This window comes from Cuculus canorus, chromosome 4 (genome assembly GCF_017976375.1).
Source record: "Cuculus canorus isolate bCucCan1 chromosome 4, bCucCan1.pri, whole genome shotgun sequence".
Classification (NCBI taxonomy): domain Eukaryota; kingdom Metazoa; phylum Chordata; class Aves; order Cuculiformes; family Cuculidae; genus Cuculus; species Cuculus canorus.
The window spans coordinates 69,561,531-69,580,897 of NC_071404.1; positions in this window are offsets into that span (position 1 = coordinate 69,561,531).

Genomic DNA, 19,367 nt, shown 5'->3' on the forward strand with positions numbered 1-19,367 from the left:
TAAATTGTTAATAGTTTGTGTTTGCTTACAATTTGGACATGCTGATGAAGACGCTGAGGTGAGCAACAATGCTTTCCCTAGGGGACCTCAGTATGTACCTGGTCTAGTAGTGGTTAACGCTCTGAGATGCTGTGACATACTCCTCTGCAGTCGCCCAGCATGAGGAAGATGACACAGGCAAACAGAACAATGTATACATCCTGCAAGCAACTACCTGCTGTTTCAGAGCCAAAATGCCCTCTGGGAAGAGAATCAGAGAGTGGTTTGTGGCGTTAGCTCATGATAACGGTGAGCAGCATTTCATCTGCAGAGAGCAAGTTAGCCACTTCACCTCTTCTGCCTTCCCACGGGCGTTCTCCTTCGTGTGAGATATTTGAAAAGGAATCCTGATGCACTGCACAGCCTGCTGTCAAACCCACTTTGAGCTAAAACGCTGGAACCTGTCCATGTTCTACCACACAGCTCCTGCCTGGCTGTTTCTAACTGGTCCTCTTGGTGCTGCTGAAGTGGAGGCAGATGGGTAGAGAAGAGGTGACGAGGTGCTTTGGGAGCAGAGTTGCCCCACTAAGCCTGGGGATCCACCACAACAGCCAGACTAAGCGTGCGGCTCAGCTGGCTCCTGCACACCAGCACTCTTCAAAAACCTCAGGCAGATGCATCGGCACACGTGCAAGTCGTCGCAGAGAGAAGTAAGCAAGGATTAATTTCAGCTTTGTGGCCTCTTTTTTTAACTAGCCAGGTGGCCACCTTATGCTTCTGCCAATTTGCAAAGCTGGAGTGAGGAACCAGCTGAGATCTCTCGGTCAGAAAGCCACACTGGCAGCTTTCAGCACCTATTCCTGGCCACTGCTGGCACAGGGAGCGCTCTTGAACTTGTGAGAGGAGGTACACAGCTCTGAGACAACTCTAAATTGCACCAAACCCTCAAGGTCAGAAGAAGGGAAAAGATCGCAACATTTTTCCCTCTGCAGAGTTAAACGCCTTTTTTATTCTTTCCTCCTGAAAAAAAAAATATTTTATTGAACTAGTCTGTATTTCTTTATTATCTTTTCTATTGTCCTTCCTTCATTTATGAATGCACAAATATATGTCATCTGGCCGTGTATTCAGCCATTCCAAGTTTGGCTTTAATTCTGCTGCTGCCGTGTGAACGTTGTTACTGGTGGCACCCCACAGAAGTCACTATTTCAACTGTCATCTTCCTAAAGGACTAGATGTAATGGTAGCAAGAGGAAAAGAAGGAACACTGCAAGATAAATGGATTTCCTAGTTTTATATCTGTATGAAAATAAAATTAACATTTAACACTAATTATCATGTATTCCCATCTCTTTTCACAGGAAGATCCTGTTGTTTTATCTTCTGAAATTTTATCCTCTCTGCTATGATGCTATACACAAAATGTTTTACCGTTAATCCTATTTCTCTCTTCTTTACTAAATGCAAGTAAATTTAATTTAACTGAAGTTCCGTATTATTTGATTTTCTCAGTTCAGTAGTTTACTGCAGTTATCCTACTCAGATCAGTAGTTTACTGATACTGTCAGGCTGAAAGCTGCCAATGGTGTGTCTGTTTGATGTATAAGCTTTCAAAGCCTCCTAAAGGAAACTGCGTAGGCTCATATAGTCTTTTAGTTTTGACAATTAAAGCTCTAAGGGCCATTTGCATAACAAACTTGCTGTACCAGTAGAAGGCATCAAAGCCATCCTCTAAGGTAGGACTTAGATGTATATCTATACTGATTAAAATCTTGATATTCATACCAGTCTTTATAAGTCTATCTTCAAATAATATATATGATGCACAGAATGATCTGCTTTGTTTAGAATATGTTCAGAAGACTGTACACAACTGAGTATTTCTATTTAGATGAAAAGTTAGCATTACCTTGTAAAAGGTTTTCCCCAAAGTCTGTGACGTATAAAGATTTATCTTACATTTACTTCTCACGAGCCTTTTCCTTTTGGGGTTCAGAAAAATTTGTTTTGGTTTATTTCAGTGGAAGCAATACCAGGTCTGTTTACTCTTTCTCGTGGCCTGCACTTCTTTTACCCATCTGTTAAATGGTTTGCAAACGATGTATGCCTACCAAACACTGCTTGTGGCAAGCTACATTTTCATGTTTTACTCTTTCTGATTCTGTGGTTTATTAAAAGCTTTGTACTGCCCAGGGATAGTAACATCAGTGGTTCAGATTAATTCTTTTTGGTCTTTAGCCAAGCAACCAGCTAATTTTGTCACTTGGCTAATTTAGTGATGTGCCAGCAAAAATCATAATTACAGCTAAAAGTATTTGTACTACCATTGCTTGCTAAGCTAAGGTGACTTCATGAATATCATGTACTGCTTCTGCCCTTCAACCCAGAAGAACATATTTAATAAAAAATGTGGAACTGGAATAGATCATCTATCCATTTTAAATTTTTATTGATTTTGTTTTTCTTAGCAAGACACTAGGCCATATCCTACTCCGAGTTACACAGACAGATATTTAAGGAAAGGATTTTTTTCCCTGGTTAGGAAATACAGCTTGCAAGCAGACTATTTTAGACAGAATTTGAAAGCCATGCAACTAAATATTTGGGTTAAAACTCTGTTATATGAGAGGAGAAAAAGCCCTTGCATACGTGTTGGCCCTACTGAGACGCATGATACTCAGACAAGAAATAAAGAGACCAATCCTCACAGAAAGCATGATTTAAGGGGTATCCAGCCACTCCGAGTTTGACTTTAATCCCGCTGCTGCCATGTGAAGAACTCTACTAAGCTTCTCTGTGTTTTCAAATGGGTAAAACTTCCCAACAAAATCACTCATCTAAACAAAGAAATGCCACTTCCATACACAACTTCTTTGAAAGAGGATTTAAAAGGCCACAGCCTGACTATTAACCTCACCAGAGATAGTGTTTGTTTCACATCAGGTTCACTACCACACCATCCCACCTCCATTATAACCAAACACAACTGCATCCAGGACAGAGACTTTTTCCTAATTACTATGATTGTGAGCTTTCCAAATGACAATATTTGATAGATAATTAGTGGTCAAAGTAGGAGCCTAACTGTTTGCTAAAATACTCCATGAATTTCTTAATACTTGTTAGAACTGCTCAGTGCTTTGATTTGGCACCTGTCAACTTCAAGTACACACAACCAAACCTCCAAAAACACAGAACTGCTTAAAATGAGAAAACATTTTGGTATCTCTGGGCTTTTCTTGTTTTTTGGGTTTTTTTTTTGTTTGCAGCTGTGTGGGTGATAATTCCTCTTTGCTGTTCTCAGTAAGTGCAAGTTTAAAAGACAGAGAGAGGGAGAGAGGCAGCCACAAAAAGAAAAGTAAGTGTCTGGGGAGGTCTGGCAAGGGAAGACCCCACAGCACAGGCCAGGAAAGTGTGGTTCCTCAGGCTGAAGCCAGGAGCAGCAGGTTTGGTACGGAATTAATCCCCGAGTACCTTCTGCTGCCACTGGAAATATCTGACAGTGCTAAGGGCTGCACATGTTCGCAGGCTGTTTTCCCAGCTGCTTTGAGATTAAAACCTAGCTCCAAAGTACACGAGATGCTTCAGTGTATTATGTCCACATCTGTAAAGAGCACTGGGGACCCATGCTGGTCTGCCGGGGAGGGCTGGAGAGCACTGCTCCCTCGCCTGCAACTGAAGGAGAGAAGCAGAGACCTTGCAACCTGTCAGGAGTCTGGCAGCCTGTTAGGAGGAGTAAGACGAGGGGTGGGAAAGGCCTCACAGAAGAAGGAAGCAGAAATAAATACCATCAAAGGAATACAGAGGAGGACAAAAAAGCACTTGGAGTGTAAAAAGGAAGAGCTCCAACTTGTTTTTACTGCTGACTCTGTCTTGATTTGGAAGCTTAGCTGTCATTATGAGAACTGGATCAGAAACAATTTTAGAAGATGATGATATTTACTTGCCAAGCCAATTCCTACCACTTAGTCTGAGTGCCAGCTCCCTCAGCTCTCAGAAACAGCCTTTTCTAATTTTCTTTAGGCTGGAAGTAAATACCGTTTCAATGGGAGTTGTGGGTTCTCAGTACTTTTCAGAACTAAGTATTAGATACATGCTGAATTTAAAAAATGACACACAAATCAAGCTGGTTTGTTTTGGTATTCTGCCTTCTCTAGGAAACAAATTGTCGTAATACCAAATTGCACTTCTTACTTTGATAGCTTATTGTAGTTACCCATGGTGATGTGATGTTCTGAGTAGTTCAAATAGCCAGAATTTGACACTGAGGTTTTCTGGCACATCACTTCTGGCAGAGCTGTGACTGAAGTGACACACACAGTCTTTCAAGCACTCATTCAGGGTTCACAGATTTCACACAGACTGCTTATGAGCACAGGTACAAAGAGATTTTCAGCAACACCAGAAGCATTCATCCTGTCTCAGCCAAGTCTTGTGAACGTCGTGTTTCTGATTCTGCTAATTAAAGCTGCTTTGTGTCTTCATATGCTCATCACTAGTGATTTAGATTTTCAGTACAATTATAGTTGTTCAGTTGTGATTCATCACAATAACAGTTGTTGTCTCATGAGACCAACCTGGAGTACTGTGTCCAGTTCTGGAATCCGCAACATAAGAAGGATGTGGGACTGTTGGAACAGGTCCAGAGGAGAGCTACAAAAATAATCAGAGGGCTGGAGCATCTCTGCTATGAGGACAAGCTGAAAGAGTCAGGGATGTTCAGCCTGGAGAAGAGCAGGCTCTGGGGACACCTTAGAGCAGCCTTCTGTTACCTGTAGGTGGCTACAGGGAAGCTGGTGAGGGGCTGTTTACAAGGACATGGAGTGATAGGATGAGGGCAAATGGCTTTAAATTGCAAGGGGGAAAATTTAGATTAGACATTAGGAAAAAATTCTCCACAGCAAGGGTGATGAGGCACTGGCCCAGGTTGCCCAGGGAAGTTGTGGCTGCCCCGTCCCTGGAGGTGTTCCCGGCCAGGTTGGATGGGGCCTTGGGCAGCCTGGTCTGGTGGGAAGTGTCCCTGCCTACGGCAGGGAGGTTGGAACAGGATGCCCCTTCCAACCCAAACCATTCTATGATTCCATGAAGTGTAAAATAATTGCATAAATGAATAAATCTAGTTAAGCCTGTATAAGTACGGTTTATGCTGCTGTCACGTAACTAAGTACCAAAGTAATATGAAACAAACCTGCAAACTGAATGGACATTTTCACTATTACTCAGCAGCTGTTTTCTGTCCTGAAGCTTTATGCTACTCATATTACCTGTTCATCTACCACAGCATGTAGCTGTATCTATACGTGATCATAACTGTGGCTGTGGTCAGTGGAATTTACTGTATTTTATTTGTAGGAAATCAGGACAAGGTCTTCTCAGAGAGAACTTGTGAGATTTACATTGGCAAAAAACCCACCCATTACAAGTAGAGGGATATATAAGCAACAATATCAGTCTCTTAATACACTTACTAAAGAATGTGATTAGCCCTAGAAGATATTTCAGTCTTTAATCTTAATGCATGTTTTAGTGTTTAGCCCTATTGTCTTCAATAGCCTTGAGTTATGTATTTAAGCAAATGCCTTGATTGGTACAGCCCTCCTCTATGTGAGGCATTTGAAATAATCACAGTCAGTCAATTAAATTAATGCACTAGGTAAATGGCACTTACCTTCATGAACACAATTAATATACTACGCTATACATTTTTGAAAGAAAAACTTGCTAGAAAACACAGTCTGTGGGACAACTTGTGAATGAAGCCTCACATTTTTGTAAAGGACACAGTGTTGCTTTGGTTTTAATTCATGTTTTTGAAAAGTACACCCTGTGCATTGGATAGGATAAACATACACCTGGAAATTATGGTTTCCAAGTTGTAAAGGAGAATAAGAGAAAGGGGGGGGGAAATATATATATATATATATTCTATTACCAATGTATTATTCCATATAATAACTGTAAACAAATCTAAAGCACAGACAGGGAGTAACAAAAAACATCAGGGAAAATGAATTGTAAACTAATCATTTCTCCAAGGAACAACAATGCCTTGATCACTTTTCCCATGTTTCTCATATTGACATTACTTTACCATTTTCCAAATAACAAAACCTGATATTGGTGGGGGTTTTTTCCTCAATTCAAAATTTCACTGGTTTACATATTTGATATAATTTATGTAAATAACAGTCCTCCAGTTGTCAATACATTTTACATCTTTGATACAGAAGCTATCTAAAACTGAATGTTTCAAACTATAGCACAATCAATGAATACCCAGACACAATATTTTAGGCAGTTTAATTAAGCATTTCTAATTGTATTTTATTCTACCAGCTGAGCCTTGCCAGCTAATGTTAATGGAAGTCAGATTTAAGATGGTTTACTACAAACAGTGGAATATCCTGATCACACAAGTGTTCTGAAAGGGATGAGTAAGCTTCTTGCCTAGCAAGATACTTCATTTTCACTGTCTCATTGGAGTCACTGTAAATTAGTCTGCAGAGTGTTTATCTTGATTTTACCCCCTTTTTATAATTTTAACTTTAGGTTTCCTTTCCTTCTGCCATATTCATTTGTATTCTATGACAGTCATTCCTTCATCTATTTCCTGTCCAAGTCAGTATCCTGACATTGTAGTATCACATGAAACCTGACATAAATCAAGAGAACTTTGTAAAAAAAGAAAGGCAAACTTTTATAGTCCCAGTTTAGGGATTGTGCTGACAGTACCAATTGTACTTCAGGATCTAATTTTTCTATTTCTACTTAATCTTTTACTTCCTTTCCTGTTCCCCCCACCTTTTTCAGTTCTTTCCCAGTTTTGTCATTCTCTCTCCCAGCTTCTTATTTTTGCTTTCCTTTCTCTTTCCTCTCTCTGCTCTGATGCCTTATATGTCTCTTCTACATCATCTTGCAATTCCACAGTCCAATTCTAACTCTTGCTCTTCAAGCTCTGCTCCATCACAAACCTTTTTCTCATCTTGCTTTCACAGCCTCTTTGACTCTATCTACACACTTAACTTTCAATATTTCCTTGTCCTTAACTCTGTCAAACTTCATCTGTCAGCCCGTATGTACCACCTGGTATACAGCTTAGCAGACAGTATCTTCAGTGGCTAATTAAGCCAAACAGAATTTGTCTTCTAGTCACAATCAAAATCTCAGCAACCGTAATGTTTTCCACTGCAAAATTCACAATAGAGGCTCTGTTAGAGAGACTGGAAGAAGGTATTAGTCTGTTTGGTTTTCCCTAGCAAAACAATCTCGTGTAATAGTTCAGATAAATCACAGAAAGATAAAACACGCAAGTATGTTATGGCAATCAAAGACTTCACTCACTGGTAAAAAAATGGAGAAGCATACAGGTGTGACCCCTCTTATGCTGTAGCCTTTTTCTAGTCTAACAATGAACCAATGTGGAACCATTTTCCACTCCAAATTTGTGAGTAGAGAAAAGAGAAAAAAATCAAAGAAGAAAGTATAAATATAAAATCAGTAAAATAATTTACAAGTACCTGTCACTTGTTGCAAAAGGATCCTCCAGACAGGAACATAGAGAAAGGAAAAGCAAAATACTATAGAACTCTGAAGGGGAAACAAAAGGAAAAACCTAAGCACAGGCAAAAGGTAGGTGCTGCTTCTGCAGAAAAGGAAGGTAAACAGCACCCTTCAATTAAGGACAGGTTCACCCAATCAATTACCCCTTATTGAAAGAGGCCAAGACTGAAGGTTACATTAGCATATCTACCAACCAAGTAGGGGCTATAACAGCAGTTGTAAGTGCTGATGTGTCCAGGAACATCAGAGCCACCCAAGCCATCTAGCAGGAGGGACTGACACACTGATGTTCACAGTTTTACCTGCTTACTGAGAGCATGACTACAACTCTACGTAGCCTTCTTAGTTCATGCAGCTATCAAGACAGTGTTTGCAGGGCAGAAAAAGTGACTAAAAGCCCTGAGGCAGGCAGACAGACAGAAAAAAAAATGTTGTTCTTGGCCAAAGAAATCAATTTGACATCTCCAGTTTGGACCAATTAAGCAATGACCAGTTAACATTTGGACAGGATGCATTCAGTACTGCAGGGAACAGTGTTAGAGAGACATTGTCATTCCTGACCTATTCAATGTGCCCTGCTAGCTGGTATAGTACTTGGAAAAAGCACTGCCCTCCTCCACAAAATCTGAAACAGCAGGTCTTCTGGCAACGTTTTGTTATTCATTCTCTCAAGCCACTTTTTATAGGCATGCAAGTTGTAACTTTGTTGTCTTGCCAATGACCAGTCCTGTTAATAACAATAAATCAGTTCAACTTCCTCTGCCTTTTCAAGTGGCTATGGTGTTCTTCATTGTTTGTCTTAAATCGTTAGGTAGAAGTGGTATGTACTGTTAAACTATTGTCACATCTCATCCCAAAGGTGTTGGTATTTAACTGACTGATAAAGTGTGATCCTTTAATGTAAAACTCAAGGGTCCAATACTTACATCACTTTATCCCAAAAGGGAATCTACCACTCAGAGGGAGATACTGTTCATTATAAATAAGGTTATCAGAACCTAGCCCACATAATCTTGAGGTAAAACATGCTATTGTATAAAAACATTAGTTTCATTATCAGTTTTGCTATGCAAGTATTGAAAAGTTGCTGTGATAACACTAATAGCTTGGTGCTTAAGAAAAGAAAAGAATTACGGTGTATGTGAACAGCGGTGGAGGGAGCATGACTGTAAAGAACTCAGGTGAAATCTTTATGTTGTTGGAAGAGATATAGTCTTCAAAATGACAGAGAATAATTGTCTAATAAAGAGATATAGTAGTGTCCTAAGCTGCAGAATCAGACAATTATTTTATGTAGGTCCTCATCCTCAGAATCTTAAATTCTTTTTGGTTTTCTCTCATCTTTTCCTTGATCTGTTTGAAGACTTTCCCCTTTTCCCCTGTATATTTAACAAGTATCTTTTGTTTCTTTTCTCCCTCCTCTATACCCATGCTCCCCCCAGCGCTTTTGCTACGATGCTTCTCTGTAACTCACCTCTACAGCATTGTCACCTTACTCACTGTAACATCACATCATGGACCAGATCATTACAACCATCTGTTATAGAGCACAGCTGACACATTAACCTACAAATGCCCCCCCTCTCTCTCCATTATTCTCACAGGTCAGTACGGTTCATTGGTACCCCATGATAGATGATGCAAAGAGAGGAGATTAGAGCATCAGTGGCAGGAGACTGACTCCGAATTTGATCAGTTTAGGCAGAAGGGATTTCATGTGATCCTAAGATGCAGCTGTAGTATAAAACAAGAGATATTTCTTCATGTCTGTCATAGTGAGGTCAAAATCCCAAATGAGCAGAGACACTCTGGGCAGTTGCTCATTTAATTAACCTGCCTCGACTTTATCAGGTTCCAGGCTCTAACATCATTTGATAGAGTTTTCAGTTTGCTTCTCAGATGAGATCACCCATTCTGGAGACAGTCTGTGAGGCTGTATCTATACTGTATTTCATGTGTGAGCTCAAACGCATCTCTCTTTCAAAAACCTGAGTGCTCGTACGTATCCAACAAGGGAGAAAGCTTGAGCTTTTTCTATCCATTGTTCAGCATCATGGATGTGACCTTGGTAAGGCTATAGTTTTGAACATGTCAAATATTTCCAGGCATGTCCTAACAGGCTTTGGTGCCTCAAGCATGTGGTAGAAGACACAGGGTGGGAAGGTGCTGAAGCACTAGAGGCACAGCCACCAGTCCTACAGCCTGAGTGATATGTTGAGAATAAGTACAGGTTCAGATTGTTAAGCCTTTCTTTGTAAGGATTTTTAAAATACCATGCTTTATATAATTTTAAGACTCACATGCATATATCACTACTGTTAATATTAAGTGGGAAGTTTCATATTTTGTGAAGTTAACAGCCTACGAATTGAAACTCCTTCATGGTACAAAATAAAGAACAACACCCAGTTCAGTCCCTTCCCAATCACTACTGAAAACTGAAGCACTTTGGAGTAAATGTGGCAACACAGAATATTTCCTAAGCCTACACACTTACAAACATCTTAGATAATGTTTCCGATGCATATAGTGCTCATATTATGTCATAGAATCATAGAATAGTTAAGGTTGGAAGGAACCTTAAAGATCATCCAGTTCCACCCCCCTGCCGTGGGCAGGGACGTCCCACTAGATCAGGCTGCCCAAGGCCCCATCCAGCCTGGTCTGGAACACTTCCAGGGATGGGGCAGCCACAACTTCCCTTCGTAATCTGTTCCAGTGTCTCACTACTCTCATGGTGAAGAAATTCTTCCTAATGTCCAGTCTAAATCTGCCCCTCTCCAGTTTATATCCGTTCCCCCTGGTCCTATCACCAGAAGGCCCTCTCCAGCTTTCCTGTAGGCCCTCTTCAGGTACTGGAAGGTTGCTATAAGATCTCCTCTGAGCCTTCTCCAGGCTGAACAAGACCAACTTTCTCAGCCTGTCTTTGTAGGGAAGGTGCTCCAGCCCTTCAGTCATCTTTGTAGCCCTCCTCTGGACCTGTTCCAACAGCTCCATATCCTTCTTACACTAAGGATTCCAGAACTGGACACAGTATTCCAGATGCAGTCTCACAAGAGTGGAACTGAAGGGCAGAATCCCCTCCCTCACCCTGCTGGCCACGCTTCTTTTGATGCAGCCCAGGATACGGTTGGCTTTCTGGGCTGTGAGCACACACTGCCGGCTCACGTCGAGCTTCTCATCGATGAGAACCCCCAAGTCCTTCTCTGCAGGGCTGCTCTCAATCACATCATCTCCCATCGTGTACTGAAAATGGGGATTGCCCCGACCCAGGTGCAGGACCTTACACTTGGCCTTGTTAAACCTCATGAGGTTCTCAGAGGCCCACTTCGCCAGCCTGTCCAGGTCTCTCTGGATGACATCCTGTCCTTCTGGTGTGGCAACTGCACCACTCAGCTTGGTGTCATCTGCAAACTTGCTGAGGGTGCATGCAATCTCTCTGTCAATATCATTAATAAAGATATTAAACAGCACCAGTCCCAGCACAGACCCCTGAGGGACACCACTCTTCATGGATCTCCATATGGACTTTGAGCCATTGACCACTGTTCTTTGAATACAACCATCCAACCAGTTTCTTATCCACCGTACTGCCCACCCATCAAATCCATATCTCTCCAATTTAGAGACAAGGACATTGTGGGGGACTGTGTCAAAGGCTTTGCAGAAGTTTAGATAGATCACATCCGTCAGTTTACCTGTGTCCACTGCTGCAGTTACCCCATCATAGAAAGCCACTAAGTTGGTCATTCAGGGCTTGACCCTGGTGAAGCCATGCTGGCTGCCATTAATCACCTCCATGTGCTTTAGCACAGCTTCTAGGAGGATCTGTTCCATGATCTCCCCAGGCACAGCGGTGAGGCTGACAGGTCGGTAGTTTCCAGGGTCATCTTTTCTACCCTTTTTAAAAATGGGTACAATGTTACCCCTCTTCCAGTCCTTTAAAATTGACTCTGCCGCAAATAACATAGATTTGCAGCATATTTGCCACTTACATGAACTAAAGGAGAGAGCTCTTTCCTGATTAGAAACAGGAAAATAACACAGCTGAACTAAGAATACAAAATAGATAATTTAGCCTACAAATTTTACACTAATTTACTCAATCTTAATTTTCTGCTTTTAGAATACTGCCAAGAAGATAATGATTTCCTGAGTGTATTTATTATCATTTCTCTAGATCATTTCTTAGAGTATTTAAAATTCACTATTCAAGCTGTACAATTCAGCTGCCGCTGGTCAGTCAAACCACATGACATCTTGTCTGTTGCCTGACCGATACCTGAACAAAAAAAGCAAAAAGTATGTGGAAACATTGAAAATCTAGTTCTGTACATGATAATGCAAACTCTGTAAATTGTTTGCACAGCTATTTATGAAAATATAATTTCTATTATAAAGATAATTGAAAACAAGAGAGCCTAAAAATGGGAACCAAAATGCATTAGTTCTTGAAGAATTATTCACTGAAAGTGATTTTCAGTATTCCCTCAAATGAAGATAACAAACTATCCATCGTATTCAAAAGAGAAGTCTGGCTTTGGCTTCTGGTGATCTGTGGTAAAGGCAATCACTGTACCCGATTGCCAACCAAATATCGAATTTTCTGCGTGATTGATTCATGAACTAAATATGGATTAGAGCTTATTCAGAAGGTTTGAGGTGGAAATAGATTATGCCTTCTGTTGCCACCTGAGAACATTACACAGATTACAACAGACATTGGAAACTTTCCAGGCAGCCTACTTGTGTCCTGCTATGCTTTGTTAGAACTAATACTTTAAGTCTTGCAAAGAGAAAACAAAATGCTGAGGTATGTGAAGACAGGACCACATTAAAAAAACAAAAATTCAGACATTAATAAAAGCTAAGGAGGAAATCTTTAATGTAAAATCTGAATAATACAGTTCTGGCCTCATTGATTTTAATGGGCTTTGGATCAGGTCATTATTTCTGTTGCAATGACAGTATCTATATAGTATATTCATTCTTAGAACCATGACAGTGAGTTACTGTTTGGTAAGTGTTTCTAATTTTAAAGGAAAAAAAATTCTGTCATTAGTTAAAGATTATTCCTTGGCATTAATTTTATAAAGTGTGCTGTAGAATTCTTTTTCCAATTAAGAAAGAATATCTATGCCAACAGAGTGCCAGTGAAGAACTTACTATAAGATAAGAACCTGCCTAAAGATGAATAGGAGACACCTCAACTTCCTGTTTAGTTTTGCCTCTGGGCTGATCAACCTTTTCTAAGCAGCGCCATCTCAGCAATGTGCTCAACTAAAAATAAATTTCAGCTTCATTGCAATCCAGATTTTCTGGCTCTAACAATAACATTTTCTGTGTCAGGCTGATAGTACAAAGGACCTGTATTCAGATTCATTCATCTCTTTGTTACCACTTTGGATAACAACCATTGGAAGGTTTTTTCCAAAACAAATTTTTATTGTTACCTGAATTTATAATGGTTGGAATTCCAAACACCTGATCTATTTTTGTGAAAGCAGTTTAAAACTATTTCTCTTATTCCATAACTTCTCTTTCTGCCACCTGAGAACCATCAAGTGAAAGTCTTAATGTAAGTTAAAATGACAACAACAACAACAAAGATAGAACAGAGAACTTGAAGATTTTTGCCATTAGAAGTATTAATACCAGGGAAAAAAATCAGAAAAAGTTGAAGGCAATTTAGAACTGTTGACAGTCTTATTATTACATGTTTGACGGAAAGAGAAAAGATACAGACATACAATATTCAGTGTACCAAAGCATTTCTGTTGTGACATCTCTCAAAGGCAGAATTCAGGTCAATTCCCTCCAATCTATTGCTCTTAGTTATAAAATTGTATACTGGAGAATAAGCAAGCTAGAGTTTTAAATGGAATTAAATGGAATTTAAAACTTAGGAGGTCTTGAAAATCTCACTGTTTTCTACGTCTCCCAATGCAGAGGTTAACAAGGGAACGGAGAAGCAGGTAACCTGGTCTGTAACCATCATAGCCGAGGGATATTGGCTGGAGGGAACAGTTATCTGGTAGTAGGAAGGTCAGTGGTCTTTCCATTTAAAGACTAAGGAATCTTTTGAGGAGGGAATCAAATATGAATAAATTCTAATGCTGAATCTGGCTTATAAAAGCAAACAGGGCCAGACCCAGATCTTTCCATTAATGCAACCAAAGAACACTATCTGACAGTTGAATCACATTTGGAAGTGCTTGTTAATTTAATTAACAGAAAGTTATGTGTATTAATTTAAGTAACATGGAAATGTTAATTTAAGTAAGAGGAAGATTTTTAGTCATTTGGGATTATTTTAAGGATGATTTCAAAGAAACTGTATGCATGAAAGCATCCTGTTTCTTTGGGTCTGGTGACCGTTCAACTAGAGTGGTAGAAGCAATTGCACTACTCACCACCCTATTGAATATTTCCAGTGTAGAGAGTGGAACATCTTTGTTCCTGAGCTGCACAGTTTACCTGTTTGAAAGTATACAGCACATGAGACAATATGCGAGAAGTACTTTTTGGTAACTAAAGAAAAATCCCTGGCAACAGAAAAAGAACCAAAACTCTAGGAATTTTAAGGAGCTTTTAACCAGCTTAATAAAAACAAAACAAAACAAAAAAACCATCCCACCAGAACAAAAAAAAAAAAATCAAATAGAATCAAACAGAGAAAAATATATCCTTTGGGAGAAGACTGATACCATCTGGGGAAGTCGCTAAAAGTGCCAACACAGTTCTTAGCTGTACAGAGAAGTAATCTAAATGCAGAAAATGATGAGTACGTCAGGAGTCTGTGCTTTCACACTAACATAATTTACCTGAAAAAATTAGACATTTTGCTGCTGTTCCTTGTGCACACAAACAAAAATGCAAATCTGTATATGTGTTTCTACCCATACTGTTAAAGCCAAATCTCCAGGACAGAGAATAAAACCAGTGCGTAAACTTTGAATCAATAGCCATTTTCTTATAGTCTCGAGTAACTTTGCATGGTTTTAGTCACTGCTGACTTCAATAATCCACAACATACCCTGAAAGTTATTTGTTTTCTCTTCCTAAAAGCCTAGAAACGAAGATTTGCACATCAATTGTTTATGACAGCACAGACTAATCCTGTGAAGCAGGAAGCCCATGGTTTCCCTCAGCAATCCCCTGAACAACCTAGTCTGGTTCACAACATACTTCTATGGCAATATACATAGAAATTACACAATCAAAAGACAAAGAAATATAACATGCAGTCTAAAGCTCATAAGATATTTTCTCTCAGCCTGAAGAGGCACAGTAATTTTCCACCAGAAGTAGTGAACTAGAAATACTGATTTATTGATATTTGAGGTCAGATGTAGATGTTTTTGTTGGCTGGTTTATTTTTGTTTTGCTTGTTTTATTTTGCACTGCCCTTTTGAATTTACGGAAAGTAAGGTCAAAATGCTAATACATTAATTCAGTCCGTGTTAAAGAGCCCCTCTTACAACTTTCTGAGTATCCTTCAAAGCTGACATTCTGTTTAATATCTGTATCTGTCATCTCTGAAAAACAATGTCACGTTGGAACTTTAAACTGCCATATGATAGCAGATAGTCGTGGTCCTGTTTTTCAATCTAGTAGAGTTTCAGTAGGAAAGGATAAGAGGGAGAAAACCCTGAAGGGGAGAGAGATAAGTTTACTTTCTTGAAAAATACGTCCTTTATTAAAGACTCGAGCTTCAACGCATGTGATTGAATTAAACTTGAGAAGTGTGAACAATACTATTTTTTATGGCTTGCAGCAATTTCTAAATGAAAGGCCGGTAACAACTATAATAGGCTTATATCTGATATGCTGGCTTTTTGCACACCAAGGACTTAATTCTCAGAGGACATGTAATTTTGAGCTCCATTTTCCTACAATTTTAGTCTTTTCATGCCCAAATCACTTTGTCCTTTCAGAATAGCTTCATGGCATTACTATATTGTGATCTTTAGGTACAGTACTAAATAAAAGCAACTTTATTACTGCTTTACTGTTGGTAAAACAAAATGCTATCTGTGTTTCCAAAATGTTCAGTTCTGTTTAGTGTATGATTTGCAAAATTTTCCACAAAAAGAGCAATTACAAACCTCCCTCTTGACATGAAACTTTTATTTCAGTAAAACTAAATTAAATGCAAATTCATGTTTTGTATTTGTCTATAATCACCCGTATTTATTTTTATTTATATACATCTTGTATACACGTATATATAAATCAACAGTATTTTGATTCTATTATACTTCTCAGATCATCGATTTAAATTGAAAAATGTGACTTGATATTTGTTAGGGTGAAATCCATCCTTGTACGATGGCCTACAAACTACTTGAGGACCATTTATTTCAGGGTTTAAGTAGCACTTTGGTGATGCATAGCCTTGTTCAGATAGAATTTTACCTGTAAGGAGCATCCCACTTCTTTTCCTTTCATATTTTTAACTCTGCAATAGGACTAGAAGTGTTTTGTAAAATAAAAATGTAAAATTTGGTGTTTGTCCCCCTCTCAGTTTATAAATATTTTTATTCTGAGTGGATTTTTTTCCTATTTGAAAAAAGAAAGAAAAAAAAGGAGGGGGACGACTTTAAAGCAAAGCATTGTCTTTTTTCCTTTATACTACCACTATCAGTGATAATACAAACATCATTATGACAAGTGGGGTGCAATCTGGTGCATAAAGAATTAACTTCACTCTTCCCTAATTACGCTACTGTTCATCCTTGATAGTAGTAAAATCGTATCATTTTTCAGGAAATGAACAAGTATAGCAACATTCTGAAAGATGATTGGTGCACACAGATGTGTTATCGCTATAGCTGGGCATAGTGCTTTGAAACCAGAATTTCTTTTCCTCAGAAAACCAAACCAGCTCTTATCTACTATATAGGGGAGTTAGTGGAAATCCTTCCATCAGCTTCAAAGAAAATTGAATATAGCCTTCAATGCACAGGCTAAAAGGAGATGAAATAAGATTAGGGAAATATATGTGAAAAAGCACTAATTGATGAACAGGGGCATTGAGAAGGAAGGATTAAATAGATTACAACTCTAATGTTTAGGGAACTGCTTCATACATGATCTCAAGTTACTCAAAACACATTGCTATGTTCTGCAGGGGCTTTCGTTCCACAGTGCTATCCAGGGACAACTCTCAAACCAAAGCAAGAAAGATTTTTTCCAAACATTTTGGCACTAAATGGTATATGAACAACATACTCTAGATTCATATAAGAGAACAGAGAGTGAGCTGTAAGTAAATTCTCAGAATTTATTCCCCTAAACATAAGGCAGGTAGTTTAAAGTTCAGATGATCATTTTTATTACACATATAGCTTTCTGTTTAATGATCAATTAAATTCTAGAGTTTCTTCTTCCTTGTGAATATTTAGACATCAATAAAATGTCTTGTGCTTGATCCAAGGTTCTTGGAAATATCAATAATTATGGCAAAAACATCTTGATGAAAATAGGTTTCAAAAGTTGATAGTGAGGGATGTTTCTGAGAAACTGTTCAGGACATCTCAATACCCAAGAGAGTCATTGTGGGAAGTAATTTCATGAAAGTCTTGATGCATACTATCCTAAGAAATATCAGCTGCTATAGCTAAGGAAATGACCTGGTAAACAGTGAAATCTAAATGCTATATATGTGCTTAGACACACCTGCAGAGTAGATAAGCCATATTTATTCACACTCATATATAAATTTTAGATAAACTGAAAGAAATGTCCCATGTCAATTACAGATTTACAGATACTGCACTTCTTTATTTTTACGATTCTTTTTTCCTGCAAATCATGCAGTGCGACACGACAGAGTCGTGCATATAGAGAAACTAGTGGCAGAAAATACCTATAGCATAATTTATTTCAGCCTATTTCATAAAAGCCAGAAGGTAAAGATAAAGTAAGTTCATTTATTCTTACAGCTACAACATTGCTGCTGGTATCCAAGTATCAAAAAGTCAGATCCTGATAGTATACTCAAAAAACCCATGGCATAATAGTAATTTCCATACTGGGGAGCAGTAAATAGACTTTTACACTCTATGACTTTCACAGTTATATATTAGTTTTGCTTGACAATAATTCCTTGTTTCAGACAAGCATAAGACTAGAATACAATGGAGAACCATAAGGAGCTAGTATCTTTGGCTCAGGTTTAGGACATTGTGGTAGATAATAATGGTTCAAATGTTATGAAAGACTAGAATAATTAATTATGCCACCAGAAAACAGATTCTTGAATTTACCATCTGGAAGCGTTATTACATTGTGTGTCTAAATTAATCCCCTATCCTTAGCACAAACCCTCAAAGAGTGGCAATTTAATTACACAGAGGGTAAAAATTAAATTCCATAAGTGATTGGAAGGCCTCTGCTGCAGTACTGTGTTAAAGAATCTTACTAGGAAGATGGCATTTTTTCAGACTATTTCTTATGCCATCAAGACTAAAGCAAGCAATTGCCCCTATGCAACATCTCCTGTGCTGCTTACCTCTAGAAGGAAAAGCCTCTGATATGCTTTGCAATCTGGTTTGGGGCACTGTTAACTGCCAGTTTGCGCCAGGTATAATTGTACACACCTTCAGCCGCTGCAGCCAAAGATGATGACTTAATAAGTCTTTACAAAGCTACAACTTATGATGGTGTGGCCAGGCCTTTAGCAGGAATGCATTACTGCATTCGTGCGCTGAATGAAAGTTTATACTGGAGCTTGACATTAGCCAGGCTACTGGCCTTTCCTTCAGAGTTATATAAAGGAGTTTCTGGAGTTTGTTCTTTCAGTTTCCAAACCAAACACCCCTCAAGACATGAGGCAAGCTTATGTACAATTGTCAGAGATAACACCCGATATTGCAAGTCTTCAGCGCTCCTCAATGGGTCAGAAGGAAGGCAGACTGCATGGCAACAAATTGTTTCAAATCCTCCCCTTCATAGGTGGGAAAAAAGAATGGGGCAAAATAAATAATATACACATGCACACACAGAATTAGGAAATATCTACATCAAGTTTTATGTTTACTACTTTGCATACTTCCTCCGGAGAAAGCTGCAGGAACAGCCATACCTGTGAACGTGAACAGAGAGCACCAACACAGACCTTGTGGCAGGCAGCTCCCTTTATGCCTGGAATAAGGATCTCTGCAAGTATTTGAGGATGCTGGCTAGACATCAGTTTCCCAGTGCTCCTAATATATTCATGACCTGTTTGTGTAAATTAAGGTTGAAATCTACTGAGTAAATTAATATTTCTACGGTAGTAGTTCTGAAATTGTAATGTTTGCTGAGTGAGGTTAGAGAGGGTAAAGAAGAACTACGTAGCAAAAACTGCTGCTTCATAATTTTCCTGCCTGCCCTCCAGAAAAGTTACGGAAGTCAGTCCACTCCTCACAGTACAAAGTGGATGAATGGGCACCTCAAAAATAAAAGCCAGCTCAGACTATTGTCAAACTTTGAAACAACTCCAAACTTGCTTGGTGTTTGAATACTGCTGTTCCCATTTTGGATTTGCTTTGCTTTGCTTTGCTTTTCAACATGTTTATGTCTCTGCACTTTCCATGAGAAGTCAAAAGGAGAAGCAGAAATAACACAATAATGTGAGAAAGGTCAGTCGGCTGACAATTCCAACCTGATTTTCAGATTGGAGAAGCCAGGGAGGAATAAGCATTGGATAAGTACCGGAGTGTGTCTATGTTTCAGACCTTTTCAGGTTTGCTTATCAAAATGTGCAAAATGGAAGAAACCAAAGACTAAAACTTTTATAATAAAAATGTAACCCATCACATGCATGGATGTGTTATTCCTGT